Genomic DNA, 21,164 nt, shown 5'->3' with positions numbered 1-21,164 from the left:
TTTGATAAAGACAGTGGAATTCTTGCCGCTTCCAAAAACCCCTCCCAACCCTTCATCTTTCTGTTTTAAGAGCTGAGGGTGTATGTGTTATGTATGAGCGTGTGTAGTTTGTGCACACGCCACTCAATCTGAGGGTATTTGGGAACACTGGCACGCAGAAATAAGGGCGGGTTGGCTGCAGACCTAAACAAGCAGAGCAGCTGGTGTTGTGAGTGCTGCCGTCCCATGGGAAATGCAGATTTTTCTGCCTGTGGCAGGACTTTGCTGCTAAAGGAAGAGCCAAGAAAGGAGAGTTTGGTCCCTGGAGCCATTGTGCTCTTCCCATGCAAATGTAAACATCTACCCAGGTCCCTGGGTGCTCAGCTGGGACATGGGAAGATGCTAGCAGGGGTATCATGCACCCAAACGAAGACTTGTGAGAATTGTAAATGCGATGTGTTACAGATACAATTTATCATGCAGAAAAAGAAAGGGAAGGAAAGTTCAAGGGAAGGTCTCAAGGGTACACGAAAATGTTGTCAGAAATGGTGATTTTACTGGTTAGATTTACTAAAAGTTTACTTTTGAGTCATTGTGAAGTTAGTGTTATCAGAAGTTGACTGTCCACGTCTTTGTCCATCTTGGGTGTCTTTCCAGAAGAGAGGACTTAGCCAGAAGCTACTGGTCCAGTAAAAAGCCTGTTGCTCAGAGGCCTTGGTCTATGAAATCTGATTTTTGAAAGTCTGTCCACAGCATCTCACTTTGGATGAGTCCTTTTTTACATGGTTAGCACAAATCTAAATAAATACAGAAATATAAACTGAGCTGGAAATTTACCGAGTACAAGCTGTCTTGCAAAATTGCCTGTGTTTCCTGGCTCTGGATGGGATGGAAATACCACAAAACTAGCTTCTCTCACAGTTATGTGATAGTTCTGCTTCCGGGCTCAGCTGAAAGCAGGAGGTGGAAGCGTGTACAAGTGAGGAAAAAGAAAAGCAAAAGCAAATTATCATCAAGCTTATTTAAAACATGGCAAAATGGAGCTATTAATTAGATCAAAGTGGCCAATGTGATCATCTACTGGAACATCTTGTATACTGCAGGCCATAGAATTTTATCCATCAGCTTCTCTGCAAGCTGTGGCACAGAGCTGGAAAAGGTAGCTAACCGGGCTTGGAAGCCTTCATATGAGTGAGACATGGAGTGTAGCTGCAAGTCATTTCTTGTCTGGCTCAAACTTCAGCCCAAGTGCTACATCCACATCAAACAAACCCACTTCCCCATGGGTCATGCTGGTTCCCATCTCTCCAGGAGAGCGTAATCCTGTTTAATGCAATCTCTGGATGCAAAGCTTATTCTGCAGCACAGGCATCCTAATAGCAGGTCACATCTCTAAGCACCTGGCCTTGCATGGTGGCTGAGGTATTTGACCACGGATCCAGTGGAGGAAGACCCGTGTCCACCTCCCCACCAGGCCCATCACCTCCAAGGCGAGGAGGACATGCATAAAGTTGTCTTATGGGCTGATGTGGCTCAGCTGCACTGACACTGACTCCAGGCAGGTATTGTGAAGCCAGATAGCCTCTTTTTTCTTTTTTCTTTTTTTTTTTTTTTTTTTTTCCAAAAAATGCCTTTAATTTGGCCTAGTTTTATTGGCAAGAACTCCCTTTCCAATGGTCTTCCCTCAGCTAGAGGTTCACAGCCACATTTTCCCCAGTCAAGTGACAAATTATCATATGGGGAGGGGAGGGGAGGGGAGGGGAGGGGAGGGGAGGGGAGGGGAGGGGAGGGGAGGAGAGGGGAGGGGAGGGGAGGGGAGGGGAGGGGAGGGAAGAAGAAGGAGGGAAGAGGAAGGGAAGAAGAAGGAAAGAGGAAGGGAAAGGAAGGGGAAGGGGAAGGGGAAGGGAGGGGAGGGGAAGGGAGGGGAGGGGAGGGGAGGGGAGGGGAGGGGAGGGGAGGGGAGGGGAGGGGAGGGGAGGGGAGGGGAGGGGAGGGGAGGGGAGGGGAGGGGAGGGGAGGGGAGGGGACAAAGCGCTGTCACTGCTGGTTGGAGGTATTCGCAGCAATAATACCCATGGTGTGAGCAGCCACATCCTTAAGAGAAGATAGTAGGGAAGTCAGGATACTACACGTCTCCTCTCCCCTGATTTGACCTCCAGCACAGCACTTCACCTTCGGTGAAACAGGGCCGTCGATCTAACCTGCCTTTGTCACTGCTCACCCAAGAGCTTTCTGCAAACCCCTTAAAAGAGAGAAGCTAAGGTCTGTGTCCTTGGGACTGTCCAAATCCTGGGTCTCCCTCCCACCTTTGTCATTTTAACAGCATCTTCTGAGAACTGATTGAGACCACACATGTCGTTTCAGCCAGGCCAGCAAATAACCTTCAGCTAAGTCTTCTCAGGACAGTTTTGAATCTAGTGATCTGCATTTAGAAATAGTCCTGGTATTTTTAAATGTTGCCTGGAGACATCTGGTCCCCTCCTCATTTTATGTTTTAATTGTCATTTGTAACTTATTATACAAGCTAGACTTATTATTCAAAAGCCAGACAGATGCTGGAGGGAAGCAAGCGAGTCCTGATCTGAGGCACACTGAAATCTCTGAAAGTCTTTCCCTGGTATTCAAAGGGTCTGAGGCTGGCACCCCTCCCAGGAGAGCCTGAATGGGTGTTGCTCGGTGGGGTCCCAGATCCAGGACACCAGGGCTGTGCATCGCACATTGCCACTGGGGCCAGGGGCTTGCTCTTGGCTTCAGCCAGGCATGCCCCAAATGTCTGTAGGGGAGCCAGCTCCTTGTGGCTGGTCTCACAGCCCCAGGCACAAGGAGGTCAATTGATTTGCTCAGGTCACCAGTGCGTGAGCAAATGACTCATCGCAGATTTTCCTGGCTCCTAAACCTTTGCTCAAACCGCAAGGCTGCTTAATGACTTAGCAGGGCTCTGAAGAAGCAAGCTATAAATTGCAAATACGCTATGGCTAAATGACTGGCTAAGGTGTTTTCCGCGTGCCGTTTATGAATCCAGAAGAGCTAAATGGCATCTGGGAATTACTGAAAGGTTGGGGAAAGCAGTTTGTTAGACGAAGCAAAGGCTTTAGAAAAAAGTCATTTGCTTTGCCCTGCACTTCATATCAAAATCTTTCCACCTCCAGCTCTTCTGCCTGACTCCATGCAGAGCCTTGTGCTGTGACCCTGAAGGTAAGTCACCTCTTGTTTGAAATAGATTGTTCTGCCTCAGCTCAAACCATCCCAGGTTGTAAGGACATCACCTGAGTCCTGCTCAGGGCAGCCCCAGCAAAGCAGGGTGGCATGGGGGGGGAAACCTGGTGCCCTGGTGCTGAAATGCACCCCGATGCACCTCAAGGGTGAGCGTGACATCTCACAGGAGGACATACATCCCACATCAGGCTCAAACACATCTGCACACCCCTCATCAGCTCAGTGCCATGGGCTCGCTTAAACCCCAACAAAGGTCACTGTCATCTGGGAGTGATGGCTAAACAAGCTAGCCTGCGCTGGGAAATGTGAAGCTGCTGTTTGGTGACATCTCAGCTTGCACTGGTGGTACCCCCACCCTGGCAACCATCTGAAAAACAGCAGCATTTACTTTTAGGAGATGCCTCTTGATTTTCCCCTGCCAGTTGCCCTGAACTCAGAAAGCAGCTTGCTCAAATTGACTGGCCATGGGACCAGTAAGTGCAGAGGGACAAGAGGGCTCCAAATAATCCTCCAGGCTGGGTTGCTCTGGCTCCTTGGCTCTCTCATACTATGAGAAGTTACTATTGCATTACCGTATCTTAATAATAATCTATTATATTTCAAACATATGAAATAAAACAGGGCACTGAACATCAAGCTGTCCGTATAAGGATTTTTTTTTAAGAAGTCCTTGAACATCAACGGGCAGACTCAGGGAGTCAGACGCCGCACAGAGAAAACAAGAGGGAGGGGGCTGGATCCAGGCCCCTTCCCAGCCCTGTCACAAGCAGCCCAACACAGCTGGCACTAATTGGCACTTTCCTTGGCGACGGATGAAGTGTGGAGGAGACAATGGGGCCTGGGCTGGTTTCTCATGCCTGGAGGTGATCCCTCAGCACTGAGACGAGCACTCGTTGAGAGTGCAGTAAGGAGAAGCTGCAGCAGTCGCTGCTGCTCTGCTCAGAGAAGGGAGAACTTTTGGAGCATATGCCGACATCCATAGGATGTGCAACCAGCACCAGGGGACACCAGTGTGTGCCCACCAGCACACGTAAACAGAAAGCAGGGCATGGAGCATGCCGTGCCGCTGACCACCAAGAACCAGTGGTGGTGGCACAGGAAAGCTTGTGGTCGCATTGGTTGATCTTGGGCAGCTGGTCAAATCTGTGACTCCCATTGGAACCTTTAGCATCAGGCTTTCTGCAGTGTCCCATGCTGGACACACAAATCAGGAGGTTAAAGGGCTTGTGAAAAGCTGTTTCTTTGTGCAATCATGGTGTTGCTTCATGCAGAGCTGGAAAGAAATATAAAGCATGAAGCTGTGATGTCTGGAACATGAACGGGCAGCTAGAAAGGAGAGATAAAGGCAAGAAACTTCTTCATAATAGTGCATAATATGGCAAGAAGGGATGAAGGAAAGATATTTTTTAAGAAAGAAAATTATCGTGTAATTTCTGGGTTGCATTATAATGGGAATTTTTGTGTGTGTGAGCAATACTTCCATCAGTACCAGTTTTTTGGTGAAAAGTATATTCATTATCTTAAGACTAATCTACTGGCAGCTTAGAGCCACTGTTTTCTTTTGTACTTCACAAACAAATTCAAATGGGGAAAAAAAAACATCCCCACTTTTCAACAAGAAGTGCACAATGATCAAAAGTGCCCTAAGCTCATGCTGCATGGAGGCTTCAAGCCAGTTATAGTCACTGCACCATCCCAGCATCGTGCTGTCTGAACCCCCATGTTTAGGATTACCACCCAAGTTCTCCAGAACTTAAGTTATTTCTTAAATTGTTTCATTAAATACAAGCCAAATAAATGTGATGATACTCTTCTTGTTTGTGCCTAGAGTAGGAACACACAGTTTAGGCTCTGGTCCCTTTTTTCTTCATTCAGTACAAACAGGAGAAGCAGCTGAAGGACTTGGAAGCCGCAAGGATGAAACGAAGCTGTTGGGCAGTAACAAGAGATGAGCTGAGGGAAAACAGCTGCAAGCTGGACACCAGCAGACACGTCCGACCCTGTCCTCGGGGAGCGATGGGGAGGGGTGGTCCTTCACCCCAGGAGGCCCCCAGCCCTGCCAGGGGTTTGCCTCCCCTCCGCCCCCCCAGCAGAGCCCAGCATGGCTGTGCGCTTCTGCCGCAGCTGGAGAAACCTTCCTCTCTGGGGGAGAAGAGGTGCTCGGCTGCTCGTCAGGCTAATAAGCTAATAGCATGCAAATGCATGTTTGTGCTGGAGTTTCCACCTGCAGCTACAGCCGCCTGGCAGCACACAGCCATGCTTCGGCACAGCAAAGGGTGGCTGGGTAAAGGCACAAAAACAGATGTAGTGAGGAGCAGTGCCTGATCCAGCCCCAGAACATGATGTCCAGCTTGCATTGATTTTCTCAGGACTAACCAACTTGCATACATCTTTGCACCTCTCTTTGCAAGCAGGAGACATGATATTTTTGGCAATTGCATGCCTGATGTTTGACGCATGCCTGGAGGAGTGCAGACCAGGACAAGCAGGACCAGCGCAGCCCAGCAGCAGGACCTGGCCTGGACTGTGTTCAGCTCTATAGCACAGCCATGAAAACCCACGCTGAACTCTCCCTTCCACCTCTCTGCACCAGTCGTGGCATCCCTGAGGATTTTCCTGTAGTAATCCCGTCTATTGTCATTAACTTATACAACAGTAATTGAACTTCAAATTTAATTACAGTATGGGAATGAGCTGTCACTTGATTGAACATACTTCCTTAACTATTTATTGAAGTAAATAGTCTTACTGACTTTGCAATTTGAAATTAAGAGACTAGACATTGGGATCTCTTTTACAGCTGAGTTTATATCCTTCCCATCAGGCACAGCTGTTCAATGAACTACCAAGCCCTGACTTCCAAAACACTCCCAGGAACTCTTCTTTCTTTAAGCCTCCACGGATGGTGGCTCACGGAGAATTTTTCACCCACTGCCTCATATCCCCAGCCATGAAAAATAGTGATACTCAGGACCTACAAACACTCAGATGCTTTAGACAGGTTTGTGTCATATAGGAACGTCAAGCTGAGGGACACAGCTTGGGAAAACACGCATGGTTGTTTTACCCCATGATTGAATGGAGACAAAATAGGTGGAATAAAGTGTGCTTATGGACATTACCTGTCCCAGGGGCTGTCCAGGTGTGTCAACCCCCATGGGCCCAAGGTGAGCCGGGGTGTCCTAATCCCTGCATGTCTCAAAGAGAGAGCAGGACCTGCGTCCCCAGAGGTGCCAGAACTCCTGGCAGGTGTCAGGGTCAGTGGGAATGAGATGCCTCCATGTCTTGGAGAGGATGGACTGATGAGAGTGATGTGGCTCTGATGAAGCGTTTCTGTGAAGCATGATTTTTTATGTAGGCACTTCCCTTTTGCAATAATAAGGTGCTCAAATTACCCTCTAATGTTGGATATCCAGAACCAACAGAGGCAATATTTCCAGTGGTGACAAGGTGTATGGAAATGTGAGCATTGGCAGCCCCTTGCTATCTGCCCGCAGCCGCAGAAACATTGATGTTCACACTAGCTAAGGGAGAGAAAACAAAACCCTCAGCACCACTGAATTCCTTTTTAGCACAACCAGTTTTATGTCCAAACGAGAGCAAGCATTCTCTAAATACAGACTAACACTCGTTTTGCACTTCACAGATTCCCTCTGACTTTGGGAGACGCCAAGGTCACACTACCCCTCATTTCAAGTCCTTCCTGATTCCAGCCCAGCTCAACCCACTGCCAGGCTGCCCCCTCCCACCCAGACCAGGGGACACTGCCCCACTCCCCAGCAGTGCCGCTGGCAGGAGGGATTTTTGACCAGCTGAATCTGTAGAGTCATGCCCTGGGCAAGAAGTATCTCAACTTACCAAGGATTGATAGGACGAGGCAGAGGGTTTAACTGTTGTTTTTACAGGGAAATTTCTGGTTCTCCAAACAAGCATCGTGTCCACAAGCACCACCATCCTGGGCTGTGATGGAAGCTGAAGATGCTCCAAAGGTGAGCCCGTAGTTAAGGAAACTTGCCTTCTCCTCCCAGTAGTGCTGACCAGCGTAATTTATACTGCAACTGCTCACCTGGCATTTCCCTCTGTGACTATATAATTTATAATATGCAATTCACTCCCTCTAGCCTTTGCAGCTACCCCCTGTAATGATCAATGTCTTGGGCATATAGTTTTTAGAGGGTAATTCTCCCCTGCTGTGACCTGATGAACTTGAACTTCTGCCAAAATTAATAAATGAGGCCCATTCTTACTTTGCTCTGGTTGTTTCCAAACATAAATTCTTTGTTTATAAGTAGAGATGCCAATTTCCAAGCTGATGCTTATTTCATAATCCTAGTATAGTTGTTTGGTTGGTTGGTTGGTTGTTGCTTGTTTGTTTTTAAATCCACTTAGTTGTCACAAAGTTTCTGACACCATCTCACATCATCTTTCTTACAAGTATATCAGATGCAGGTGCATCAGAGGGAAAGATTTTTCTTGCTGATACCTGAGCCTAAATCACAGTGTATTTCAGTTCTCTGATATTTCAGGGAATTTCATCGTCAAAAGGGAAATGTGGGAGTCCTGGTACCTGGCTGCTGTGTTACAATGTGTAGAAAAAAATCACAAAGATGTGCCTGGAAGTGACGCAGTGATCATCGGTCCTCACAACCACTCGCATCAACCAAAGCAAATGAGTGTATGAGCAAAGCCATATTGATCCAAGGATGACCATGTGGTGTGGACATCTCCTCTTCCTACAAATTCAAACACTACCTGTGACCCCGGCTTTCCTCCTGCAATCCTCTTTTTTATTTTCTTTTGGTGCTGTGTGTTTGAAGAACAACATCTCATGTCCTTTCAAGGGGTGAAGTATTTTTAAGCCTTATGCAGGTGAAGTTTTCCTGCTGAATAAGTATACTGAGGCAAAGAGACAAACTTCATGAAAAAGAGCCAGGATGGTTTCTTTCCCATTAAGGGAATTTATGAAAATTCAATACAGTTTTAGGAAAAAAAGAAGAGTTTACTTAGATGATGGACGTCTGTTGAATATTAATCTTTAATGGATATATCGTAGGCTTTCTTAAAGAAAGCCTAAATTATTCAGGAGTATTTGCAGGCTGAGATACAGCGAGTTTACAGGCAGTACAAATCAGACTTTTGCATCTTCATATTAAAGGAAGCCAAGTGCAAATTTGGCTTCTTAATACTTTATTGGCCATCTCCTGCTAAGTAAAATAATTAAGCTGCTCATTAGGACACAACATGCATCATTCTGAAACAATGGCTACCTTAATCATTATAGACAGCTTCGGCAAAATAACCATGAGATGCCACAAATTAATATTTTAGACTGGTTATTCTTTTTACCCATTTGCTGTATGACAGGACGGCAGTGGCAGGGAGCACTGCTGGTGATGAACAGCACAGACACAGCAGCTGCTGCCCGGAGGAGGTGATGGTCTGTGATGGGTGGCCTGAGATGGAGGGGAGGTTGGTGGTGACTAGGGCTGCCCTGACGGGTCGTCCCCTCCTTTGTCACCCTCTGTCCTGGACAGGGACATCGTCCCCCTGGGTTGTGCTGGGCCTGGCACCTCTCCCTGCTGCCCATCACAGTGCTTGCAGGGGAAGTGCTGGCTTTATTTATATAACAGCTGCTGGTTTTAGGTGCTGTCACTCATATATAGACAAGCAAGCACAGTACCTGAAGAGCTGCTATGCTAGTACAGCATATGCTCCAGGCAAAACTATATATATATATATATATATATTTAAAAAATCTTGTAAAAAAAAGAATTAGAGCAGGATTATTACAGTATGTCAGCCTCCCATCCACAGCCCAGGCAGCAAAGCACCTCACTGAGGCCACCCTTTAGAAATATTTCCTTGGTTAAAAGCCCTTGCTGCTGGAATTGATTTTACTTTATGTTTCCAATCAGGAACCTAAGAGATGTTCTCAGGCTAACCAAATTCCTGCTTTTATCAGCATCTATAGGCTGGGCAGGGGATGAGAAAGTGTTGGTGACCTGGCATGGAGGAAAGAGCTAGGACTTGTTGGTCAGGCAAGACGAGCATCTGTCAGGCTGGGGCTGAAGGCACCTTGCCTTCTTGGGAGTCACTGGTTTCTCTTCACATCCAGCATGAGGAAGACATACTCTTAGATGTACATGTGCAAGTTTTAAACGCATGTGATGCAGACTGAAAAGCAACAGTGCATCCCGAATGGAGACGTCTCTGATGATATCCATCAAAAGTCCCGTTCATGCAGTTACAAACCAAACCAGTGTGCAAAGGTGAAGCTACTGCTGGAAATAGTCCCCTTGGACAGGGTAGCACCTGCGACCTCTGTGGATCTGAAGTGTTTGAGTGGTGCTGGCTCATTGGCAGAGCTCATCCATTTTATTTCCACTGCTTTTTCCCAAAAGCAGATCTCTGCTATATTTTAATGTCAATTTAAAGCCAATGCACATAATCAGTCTTTATTTTCCCTTGTCCCGTAGTTTGTAGAGGTGAATGCATGTAGGGATGCTGTGCCTGCTGCAGTCAGTGGAAACCTGTCTGCTGGCTCCAGTGGACTTTGTGTTTATCTCTCAGTAAATTGTCCTACATGTCCTAAATAGCACCTCATACTCTCCACCATTGCTTTTTGCTTGCACATTTAAAACAGTTCGGTTAGTAGTCGAGTGTGGAAAAGCATGGAGGTCTGAGAGAGATTAGGCAAAACTCGTGCAGAGGAGAAGATGACAGATGGATGCTTGGTGGTTTCCTGTGAATTTGGCCACAATTTCTCTCCCTTCACCTTTGCCAGTTGCAGGTCTCTGTGAGCACAGATGTGGGAGGAGGATAAGAGAAATAGTGCAACAGATGGACAAAATGTCAAGAATTTGCTGTGTGTCCTGCCACCTGCCTGGGCTAGAGGAGCTAGGAGAGAATCCAGGGCTGGTCCCACCTAATGAAAACACTTCAGCTATTGCAAGGAGCAACCAAGAAGCCACCACCCAGCCCCAGACCTCTCCTGTATGCTCCAGTCCCTCCTCAACATATCTGGCCAGGTCCTCAGCTGGTGTAGATCAGCTTTTCCTTTGAAACCAGTGCAACAACCTGACAGCAGCTGTGAATTTGATGGGGTGTGTCATCTTGCAGCTCACCCAGCTGTGTTTGATTTACATCTGGATCTACTTGGAAGTTCACGTCAAAGGCGCTGCCACAGAAGGAAGGGGTAGAAGTGGTGCAGGAGGGACAGCTTCCAAAATGCACTCTGCTAGAAGGAGCCAAGCCTCACAGAAGGCATGTGGCTGGGAGATGAGTCGGCCACTGATTTTCTCCCCTTCTCTTGCCCTAGCGATGCCAAGCTTCCTGCAATTACTGATTATGATGATTATAATGTTTCTGGTGTGTATGTGTTTGTGCACACGTGTGCAGTGGTTTCTTGCTAAACCCAACTCGGTTGGACACTGCCAGATGGTACAAAAGCTTACCGGAATTTCATTTTCAAATAAACCACAGACTTGGATGAGCTAATGTTATTCCACATAAAAAGCCACAAAATTCAACAAAGTGATGTTGTTTCAAGAAGAGAACATGTCAAGTGAGAGAACCATCCGGTCTGCTCTAAAAGAGCTACACACTCCCCCTCGTGCTTTTAGAAGCTGTTTACGTACAAAGGCTGGGCATACGGCACTGCAGCTCGGTTTAAACTTTTCTCCACAGCTGATGTCTGCAGAGTAGAGCCTTGGCAGAAGCGGTGCAGGAACCACATCTGCTCACAAGCCTTCCTGCGTTATTTTAAATGCTCCTGAAAGGCTGATGGCCCCAGAGGAACTGAATCCTCTTTCTCCATGAAGGTAGGTACCCCACCACCAGCTGGAGGACACAGCTCCAGCTACGTGTCATCACCGTCATCACCAGGGCAGGGGAGGTGACCTCCTGAGATGCTCCAGAGCTTGCATCCTGGCAGTCCAGAGCCTGTGGGCCTCCTGGGAACCAAACTGAGACCACTTGCTTATTTTATATATAGCTTTTCGCTGTTGCATCTTTCTCAGAATCAGTTGCTCTAGATGGGACAAGGACAAGCAATTTGGACACCAAGGGATAAAGCAGTAAAAGGGCCCCAGCATTGCAGTGGTTTGTGATTTGCTAGATCTAAAAATCACAGACCCAGAGGTCTTCTCTCCCTCTGGTATGTGCAGGGTGAGAGCCATAAAGCCAGAGGCAACAGAGGCTGAGCAGGGTGAGGATGCAAGTCAGCAGCGAGAAGAGATCCCTGGCCAAAGACCCACCTCTCCCTAAACCACCATCCCGAGCTGTCTGGCAGGACCCGGGTACATAACTTCTGTGCATTTAGCCCCAAACAGCCTAACGTTTGTGTAAATAGAGCTCTGATTTAATAACAAATTGGCAAAAGCCTTCTCTCCACAGCAAGAGCCACCGCTGGTCTGTGGCCAGTGAATTAGGTCTTGGCCCAGCTGAGGATGTGCATAGCTGCTAGAGAAAGTGAGCCCAGTGCTTGGTGCCAGCAGCCACAGCACAGCCTCCATCGGGCCTCTGGCAGAGCTGCGAGGGCTTCATCTGTGAAAGGGCTTCAGCACTGCAATGATGAGACTTGCAGCTCCTAAGCTATAGGACCCGAAAGTATGGCCCTAAGAGGTGCGAGGTCTCCAGCCAAGGAGAGGCAAGTGGGGCCAGTACTACTGCCCAGAGGAGATTCACTGCTGATGGTGGCATTTCACCATGTCCCTGCACTGCAAGAAGAACCACCAGCCACATTTGCAACAGTAAGAGTTTGGTTTCCATTTTAAAATGTGTCTTACTATTGCCGAACCACTGTAGGTGATTGAGCAAGCACCAACTTGGGGTGATGGACGTTGCTCCAGATGTCGCTGCCTTGGCCTGAGAGTCTGTCTCTGGCTACTTTTTATGCATATTTTCGGCTGTTGCCATGCTGGCTATTTATTTCAGCCTAGAGCAGGCACAAGAGATATTGGTTATAAAGCATCCATGTCTCTATTTCCAAATCAGACCTCTCCTTTAAAAGGGTTGCTTCTGTGGCTTTCCTGCCATTCTCAGTCACATCCCCTTGCCTGCGCTGTCCCCTGTCTGTGCCCCGTGTCATCATGGCAGGGACATATACTAATCAGCCCTCCTGCTTAGGAGACGGGAGGAATAAAAAAGGATTTCTGCAAATGTGCTCCCAGACTTCACCAGAAAGCAGTTAACAAAAAAAAGGAGGAGAAATTAAATCAGCATCAAAACAAATCAACCTTGCGCTTCAGAAGAAGAATAATAAATGACCTCAGCTCCGAGAGGATGAGCTGCTTTTTGCATTGGAAACAGGATGCAGGGAACAGGTCTGAGTGCCCAGGCCCCTGCAGCCGCTACCCCAGTACCCTTGCAAGGATATGGCACCTGTTGTGTTTGGGGAAGCGGTCTTCTCACTCCTGAGGAAGCATCCAAACATCATCAGAGAGAGCAAAGACTTATCAGCAAAGGCATTTTTTTTCCTCTTAAACTCTCAAGCCTGCAGGATAGATTTTGTTTCAATTACATCTTTATAAATAACTTTCTGTTTTGCACTTACCTGTTCATTTTCTGCCCTAGTTAGAATCAATATCACCAATAATTACCTGTCAGAGCGTTTATACATCACTGGAAGGTGACTAACAAGGAAAAGTCTTTTTCTTTACATATATATTTTTCAGAGCACTTTAAGTGAATTAATCGACAATGAGAGATGGCAGACTGATGGTGGCTGGAGACTAGATACTAATTTTTACCCACAAATAAATGCATTCTCGCAAGCAGAAGCAATCAAAGCCTTCCCGGCAGCTCCTGCAGCCCCAGCACGAGGGTCGCCCCCATGGGGCTGAGCCCACTCTTCCTAAGCCATCCTGCCTCGTGGATCACACTGGCTATCAGAGGTCCCCTCAGGTTTCCAATAGGCTTTCCTCTGTCCATCTCTGCTGCAAATGTCCACAACGTGCCAGGATGGCCCTTGAACTCTTGCGTGTGCCTTCTGCATCAGGCCTGCCTGCAGCAACCTGCCTCCCCAAGGATCGTCTTCTTCTTCTTCTTCTTCTTCTTCTACTTCTTCTTCTTTTTCTTCTTCTTCTACTTCTTCTTCTCCTTCCTTCTTTCCTTCCTTCCTTCCTTCCTTCCTTCCTTCCTTCCTTCCTTCCTTCCTTCCTTCCTTCCTTCCTCATCCCCACCCATCTTGGATTTTTCCTGTCTAAGCTTCAGACATGACTCCTAGTCCATGCTTGCAAAGTTTTTGTTCCTGAAGTGGCTGTCTCTGGATCTGCTGCTAGAGGGATGAATTAATACCTTGGCTTAAAATGTATGTTTTACTGGTGAGCTGTCATCCCTTCTCTTTCATTTCTTCTGCCTTCCTTCTGCACTGGTGTAAAACCACCTTGTGAGCTTCATCTTAGCTAAAAACAGCCAGCCTATTCCTCATTTGTACAGCACCATGTGCTCTGGAGTCGCCATCCACCAAAGGGTTTGGCCATGTGAACTACAGACACTTCAAATATTAACACATGCAAAAACGTGGATAGTCTTTTTTGCTGAAGCTGCTCCGAGCAGTACTACAATAAATCATGTCACCATGAAGAACTTCTCCCATGCCCTTCTTTGCAGAGTTATTGGGATGCCATCCAACATAATAAACACATTTTTTAAAGTAGAGGCAATAATTTACACTGGTGTAAATCAGAAATGCTGTTCGGGCCCCAGTGGGTTTACCCCCATGATTCACGTGCTTGTTTGCAAACGTGAAACCAGAATCCACTGCCAAAGGGTTTGCAGCTTAGGGAGGGAAAACAGCTGGAAGCAGAAGCGCAGAGATGGCACAGCTCACTGGGGCCATACAGCAGGTGGGTAGCAGAGCTAGGTTTGTGTTTCCCAGGCTTGTGCTCCACTATTGGCACATGTGGCATTGCACTGCTGGTTTTTAAACAAGCCAAATGATGGCAGGCAGGCCCAAGCCATGACAGCCTGCTCAGGGTCTGGATCCCAGTGCAGGCATTTCTCAGATCTGAGAGCTTGGGCTACAATAGGCAAAGTCATCCCATCCTCGTCTCTCCTCTTTCAGTGTCTTGGGGCTGGTTTTCCCATGTGAGTTTTGCCTTCTGTGGTGCTCAGGACCACACAGGCATTTGCTCTATGTGTGGGAGCAAATGATCAACATGAGAGCAAATAGCCATCAACAGCAAATCTCCCAATCCCAAAGTAACAGCTTCAGATTCAGGCCCCAGAGAGGGTGATCCTCCCGTCAGCACCTGCTGGTGTGGCCGAGTGCCCGTCTTCCCACCAGCTGTGCTGCTCATGTCATGGATGCCACCAATGGGACATGCATCTCAGACAGGGGAATGGTGGGAGGATTTTGGATGTTGGCTGTAGAGCGCCTTAGAGAAGAAGAGAAGGAAAAGTGTTTCCACTTTCTTTCATTTTTCTTGTGTTTTTTTTTTATTTTCTGTTCTGGTTTCTTATGAGAGAAAGAATCACAACATTCTTGGCCCACTAGATTCAGAAAAAAACCCCACCAGTTTCAAGCAGGCATGTCTGGGGGAAAGGCTGGGAAACTGGGGCCACCCCACTCCATGCAGATGGCACAGCATCCCTCAGTCTCCCGCCAGTGCAGAAGTGAGGCTTGAGCTGCTTGTTGTACCCATGTTCCCAATGTGCTGAGGCACAGGATGGGTACGTTTGGGCACCTGTAGAGACAGGGAGTGAAATTTGAAGCAGGGCTGGATTTCACACCATGGAGCATACAGCTTGAGGTTGTGCTGCCATGGCTTACTCCAGGGGAGGCATGTTTGCCTGTGTGATGCACTGCACTGTTGCAAATGCTGATCCATCCAGATGCCACCTGCTCCCACTGCTGGCACAATATCTAGGTGGTCTGTTTGCTTGTGGAGGCCTTGAGTCCCAGGTCCTACTTCGCACAAGGGCTTGGCAAGCACCTGAACCTTTGTGCAGAGAAGCCCAAAGCAGGGCACCCCCATGGTGCCTCCAGAGGTGAAGAATGGGCCGCTTCTGAGCATGATGCACACAAGAAATCACTCTTATCACCTGGAGGCTGATCTTATGATTTAAGGCAGGAGGGATTGATTCACTATTTGTGGCTGTGCTTCTGCATCCGGTGCAACATGGGCAGTTTGGTTTGGTTTGTTCCTTAACTCCCTCTGACCAGTGTGGCTAGCTGGGCATTGCCAGTGAGGGCATCCCTGGGAGGACAAGGTGCTGCTGGCAGTGATGGCAGCTTGTGGGAGCACAACTGCTCCTGGGAAGGCGAGGAGGAAGCCCTCCAGTTGGCCGGCTCCACCACCAGCCAGGATGCCCAGGTGCAAGGGGAACTGCTGGGGTGCAGCCCCAGCACTGGCTGGTGGGAAGACCTGTGCCAGCTGTCCCCACCGTATCCCACAGTCTTTGGCTGTCTCTGATAAAAATAGCTACTTGCCTCCACGCTGTGCATGCAGGCAGGCAGCCGCCTGCACCATCTGGGCAGCAGGGCTTTCTTTTTTGGTTTATCGCGTGGCATCTATTTTAGCAAGTAGCTGCTCTCAAGAAGTTTTGCTTGTGGAAACATCTGCCTTCTATTCTGCTTGCGCCAGCCAGCCTCCAGGTTTGGTGGGCACCCACTGCTCCTACCCCATGCTCCTGTCTGGTTGTGGTCATGTCCAACCACGTAGCCCACAGATTGGTCATTAAATTTGTCCTGCCTTGAAACTGGGTCTTTCTCCATCACTGCAGGGGATCAGGTGGGGCCTCTGCCTTTTTAACAGGCACTCCAACTGAAACTTGAAAAACTACGTTTGGGAAAATGAATTCATGTACTCCCACTATTCCATGAAAGGAAGGTGTTCAAACTGCAAGTCCTCGGGTGGGTTTATGCCTTCCTTGAACTGTGTTAGAGCTGTCAAAAAGTAGGTCCAGATATTCATGAAGGGACCTTTAAGATGGAGCCATGTTGTAAAGAAAAATAGCATCAGACCCTTACATCCCCTCTCTTAGCTGCTGAAGTAGCAAAAGTGCTGTAGGGAAACTTGTTCTTGCTTGGGAAAAGTGCATGTCCAACCTCCTTTGTCCATTGAGCCTTTTCGTTCCAGCCCGCGGCACTGTCCAGCATTCCTTTTTCCAGAAACAAATAATGATCGTGGTTATGAAGGAGCAGACCCTTCAGTGGGGTTCTGCATTGTGCTGCATGCTGCAACCCCAGCATAAGTCAGAAATGAGATCTGGGAGCTAAAGGTCTCTGATGCTTACATTTTCAAAACTGATCAGCACTTCTGGCAGCCTTCATTTTGGTGTGTTCATCTCAGCACAGCTTCAGCACAGGTGGCTCGCAGGGCCTGTAAAACCCTCCTTGTCTGAAAGTCAAGGCCTTTCAAGGTTTTTCAGGTGGGAAAAGTGAAAGAGTGGGTTGCTTTACCATTGCTGAAAAGTGCAGTCGAGGAATGCAGCCGTGCATGATCCCCAGAGGTGCCCCCTGCTGCAGCTGGCCTCATCCTCCTGCTGCCGGTGCAGCAGCATCCCCTGAAACCAAGGGCTGCCATGTTCTGTGAGCAGCAGGAGAACACAGCTTTCGTGCATTGCAGCTGTCCCCATCCTCTGCGGGACGCATTTGGGACAGGGTTAAGATATGTGGCTGTGGCATGAAACCTGGACCAGGGAGGGAAGGGACCCAGCTGTGTGGCTGCCACTTCCCTTTCCTCCTACTGTGCGCTGAAGGGAGGGCTCTGCGAAGCCACTTCGGAGTCTGGCCAAAATATGAAGGCTTCTCCTGCTCCCGCTCACTTTGGGCATGGGGTCTGTCTGGTGGGAAGAGTGAAAGGGGAGAGCAGATGAACACCCCTGGCACTTCCCACAGTCAGTCGTCTTCTCACTCCTTTTTTCATGAACTCTCCCAAATCCTCCCTCATGAGACCATACGACCAACACCCGGACTGAGGTTGGTGGACATTAGCTCTTCCGTTTCACGTCCTGCCTCTCATGTAACCCTATGGGCATCGCGTTCCTCCTGGCAGCCTGCCCTGGACACCACCGTAGCCCTGGGTCCCAAAGGGTCTCAGTGCAGAGAGCCAGCCCAGTGCACCCCCAGGTTTCTGGCACTCACCAGTCCCACGGACACCTGACATGCTGACATGCCTCTCACCCACAAGGTGCTTGCAGTAACTGGCCTGTGCCCTTATGCATCTGAAAACAATGCCATAAGTGATAATGAAAAGGAGTGAAACGGAGGAGCGCAGAAGGAGTGCAGGACTTCAACTTGCCTCTCCCCATGTCTCTTGCTGCCGAGTCAAGCTGTTTGCTTACACCGCTGCAGCCAACCCCTGGGATGGTGCAAACCAGCCAGTTGCCAATTGACGTCAAAGGAGAACTGGTGGTTTGCACGAGCTGAGGGACTGCTTCTACTCAAGGTGGGTTTCCAACACCACAGAAAAATGTTTAAAACCCTCCTCCTTCCCCTTCCTCTGCTCCAGGAAACAAGTGCCTTATTTCATTCATTGGCTGATTTGGTTATGGCAAGAATTCTGCCCATATTTTGGATAGCTGGATGTTTGCTGAAGACTGAGCAGCCCAGATAATGCTAGCTAAGAGCAGGGGAGCAAAAAGAGGGGGGAAACATGAGGTGAAGCCAAGTTCAAACTCCTGTGCCTCAGTTTGTGCCACATGTTTCCAGACAGAACTACAGCCATGTATTCTTTTTCTTCTCACATTGCCTGCAATGTTTTCGAGGCTTGTGAAAAAGTGGGATGTTGAGTTCCTGCCATCCTTCTTCTTTTCCTCTTCCAATCACTGCCTGCACTGTGAAATTTGGGAGTTTATTTGAACTGGGTGCATTTCTTCTGGACTGCTCAAGTTCTCCTTCAGCCACTTTATTATTATTTTGTGTTATACCTATTAGCTACAACACCAGTTTTTTCATCTGTTTCAATGTGGATTTGTCTGTGATGATGTCAGTGCATTTTCCCAAAGCAAGTACTATAAAGGCTTATTTATATCTAGCCCAGACCAAAGTATTTAACTGCAACATGTCTCTCTATATGCAGAGTGATTCCTACAGGGCGTGCTTGCAGAAGTCAGTGCATTGACTCCCATCAGATTTGGGTCAGGTCTGAGTTCTTGAATGTGTTTGTATATATTGCTGCCAATATGTGAGGCTGTACTATTTAAGATTGTCCAAAACAAATATGCTTCAGTTGAGATTAGTACACAGACCATCACGTGAAAAGCTTTGTGATAACAACTGACTGTGTGTTTGCTTTTGTATGACATTGACTCTTATTTCCCTGATTATTTTTAGTCTTCAAGGCTGTCCCTTAATCAACCCACTTTATTAAACAGCCAGTGTTGCCGCTAGCATGATGCAGCAGGTCTAATGATGCTTTCTATTAAGCATGGGAAATATCAGTTATCCCACAGCTAGAAGCAAGTGAGAATGGATTTCTTATACAGGCCGATCCAAGGCCACCAAACTGAACATAGGGCTTTTAATGCATTTCAGTAGCCTTGAATCAAGTCCTTACACCAACTGAAAGAGAGAGAGAAAAAAATCAAACTCCAAAATAGCGTCAATCAACATGTTCCTTTTAGTGGGGAAAAACCTTACAGTAAGGTGTGCCGTGCCAAGACAAAGACAAATCAAACAAACCTCTATTCCTCTTCTACTCTACATGTTTTATTCCTGCTGGGGTAAGGATTTGTGGCCCCAAAGCCATGTGGAGGTGAGGAGCAGAGCAAGTCTAGTGCTGAGACCTGGGTGGAGCAGTGAGCATTCTCATGCTTGAGAGGGGAGGTGAGAGATGGGACGTACCCCTGGCAGCCTGCTTTAAAGAGCAAGCATGGCTTTGAAGCTGTTGGGAAATGTGGTCTATTGCAATAAATTTAGGAGGAGGTTAGTGTTAAATGGAGCATGTTACCAGGCTTGGTATTTTGACACACAGGTGCCCAGGTCATGCCATGACATGATTCAAACTGGTTTTGTGCTCACACATGGTCATGCACCTACCTAAAGCTGTGTCTTTCCCATCCACAACAGTTTTTGCTGTGGTTTTATGTACGTGCACGTGAAGACTTCATGTTATGTGTCATCTCCCCATCACCCTCTCTGCAATGGCACATGTGTAGATGTGTCAACACAAGCACACATACAGCTGTCCTAACAGACCATGGCCACCCATGCTCCAGTGGCACAGGTCCACCCATGGGTCAATATGGTACGTTGTTGTCTACAGACCCCTTCAAACTGGTCATTCCCCCTTGGGGACATGGGTGAGCCTGGATGCCTAGCAATCCTCCAATGATCCTGGGACCTGTCTGGGGCAGCAGCCCCACTTGCTCGGTGTGACACCTCCCAAGCACAACCAGCTCCCCAGTGACTGCCCACAGGCCATAAATTTTCCCTTGTTCAGATGAAATTTCCAGGGACTTTGGTGGTATAAGGGCCTGAGCAGGAGCTGCTGGTCCAGGGCCTGCCTGTTCCCATCAAGCTGCACACGCTGCTTCAGCTAATGAAATCCACTTATCGCCTGTTATCAGGCAATTAGCCTGTGTGATTTTCAAGCTCTGGCGCTCTGTAATTTTTCAACAATTGGCTAAGATCAATGGCATAATCGGGGACTGGAGCATGTTTGGAGGCGAACTCAAGAGAACTCTCTCCAGCCAGTTTGCAAATCGTGCCTCCCTTGCCCTGGCTAAGCAGGAGCTGCTTGCACACAGCCTGCAGACCCAGCGCCTTTTTTAGGGCCAGTGGACAATGCACAAGGAAAAGTCCCACCACTTCAGGAAACAGCAAAGCAAGAGAAACACTGAAACCTGGGTGGAGCAAAGGAGAAAGGTTTTATTAGAAACAAAGCAGAGATGCTACTCTTGTTAATTCAGAAGCACAGACTTCTGCAAGCTGATATCTTAGCATTTCCTTTTGTACACAAGAAAAAATGCTGAATCTGGAAACAGTAGCCCTAACAGTACATATATGGGTATACGAGTGCAGCCTGTAAACTGCCTTTCCGCATTCCCCCAGTCCAGTTAGGTTGCAAAATTTAATTCCTGTGGCGACAGCGAAGTCTATCAGCAAAAAGCCTGGCTGGCTGGGTCCACAACTGATGCAGCGCTCTGGTGTTTGGGAGACTCAGAAGCAGGGAGGAACCCATACAAACACACTCTTTTTCACATTCCTGATTAAATAACACCTTAGATCACCAAAACCAAAAGAGTTGAGAGTGCCTAGTTTATGGTGGGTTATTTTCTGTGCCATTTCACATTGGCAGGCTTGGGCAATGAAACGGCACGAGAGGATTTTTTGATTTTCCATCAGCTCCCCTTGGTTCCCCTTGCATGCGTGATTCTCACCTGCTTGGATTCACCAGGTGGAAGGGAAAGTGTAAACATCTGTTTTCTATTATTTTCATTTTGATTGTTCCCTAAACTATCCCACCAAATCCCTGGTGAACAGTATAGTCAGTATAAATGGAGGTAGCCACGGGGCTTGGTTGACTCGTGCACGTTACAGATCTGGGCCACCAGCCACCCTTGCCCTCCCTGTGCCATCACGGGCTGTGGGGCTGGAAGAAAATGTCCTGAAAAAGATGTGAGGGTAGCTTCCATACACCTCTGCAAGCATGTGGCTCTGGCTCCACCAGTGATGCTCCCAACCAGTCTGGTGGATCAGGCAAAAGCTTCCTCTCATCATAGTTTTGGTGAAAGAGAAATCCCATGCTTAAGTAAGAAAAAAATCGCTTTGGGCCATTTGAAAACAGGGTTGTCTTTACACAGCCACAGAGTGAAATGGAGTTAAAAACCTGCCTTGCTCAAATATCTCCTTTCCAGGACAATCAGGGCTCTTAACGCCGAAGGCTGCCTTAATCGGTGTCACTCTCTATATCTCACGTAACTTGAGGTCAGCCCAGTGCTTGTCATTCATAATACATCTGACTGATAGAGAAGCATGTATTCAAATCACCCTGTGCAGATTATTCTCCCAGCTCAGTCTT

This window comes from Columba livia, chromosome 1 (assembly GCF_036013475.1).
Source record: "Columba livia isolate bColLiv1 breed racing homer chromosome 1, bColLiv1.pat.W.v2, whole genome shotgun sequence".
In the NCBI taxonomy this organism is placed as follows: Eukaryota; Metazoa; Chordata; class Aves; order Columbiformes; family Columbidae; genus Columba; species Columba livia.
The sequence above is the reverse complement of the archived record's forward strand: the minus strand, read 5'-3'. Positions refer to the sequence as shown.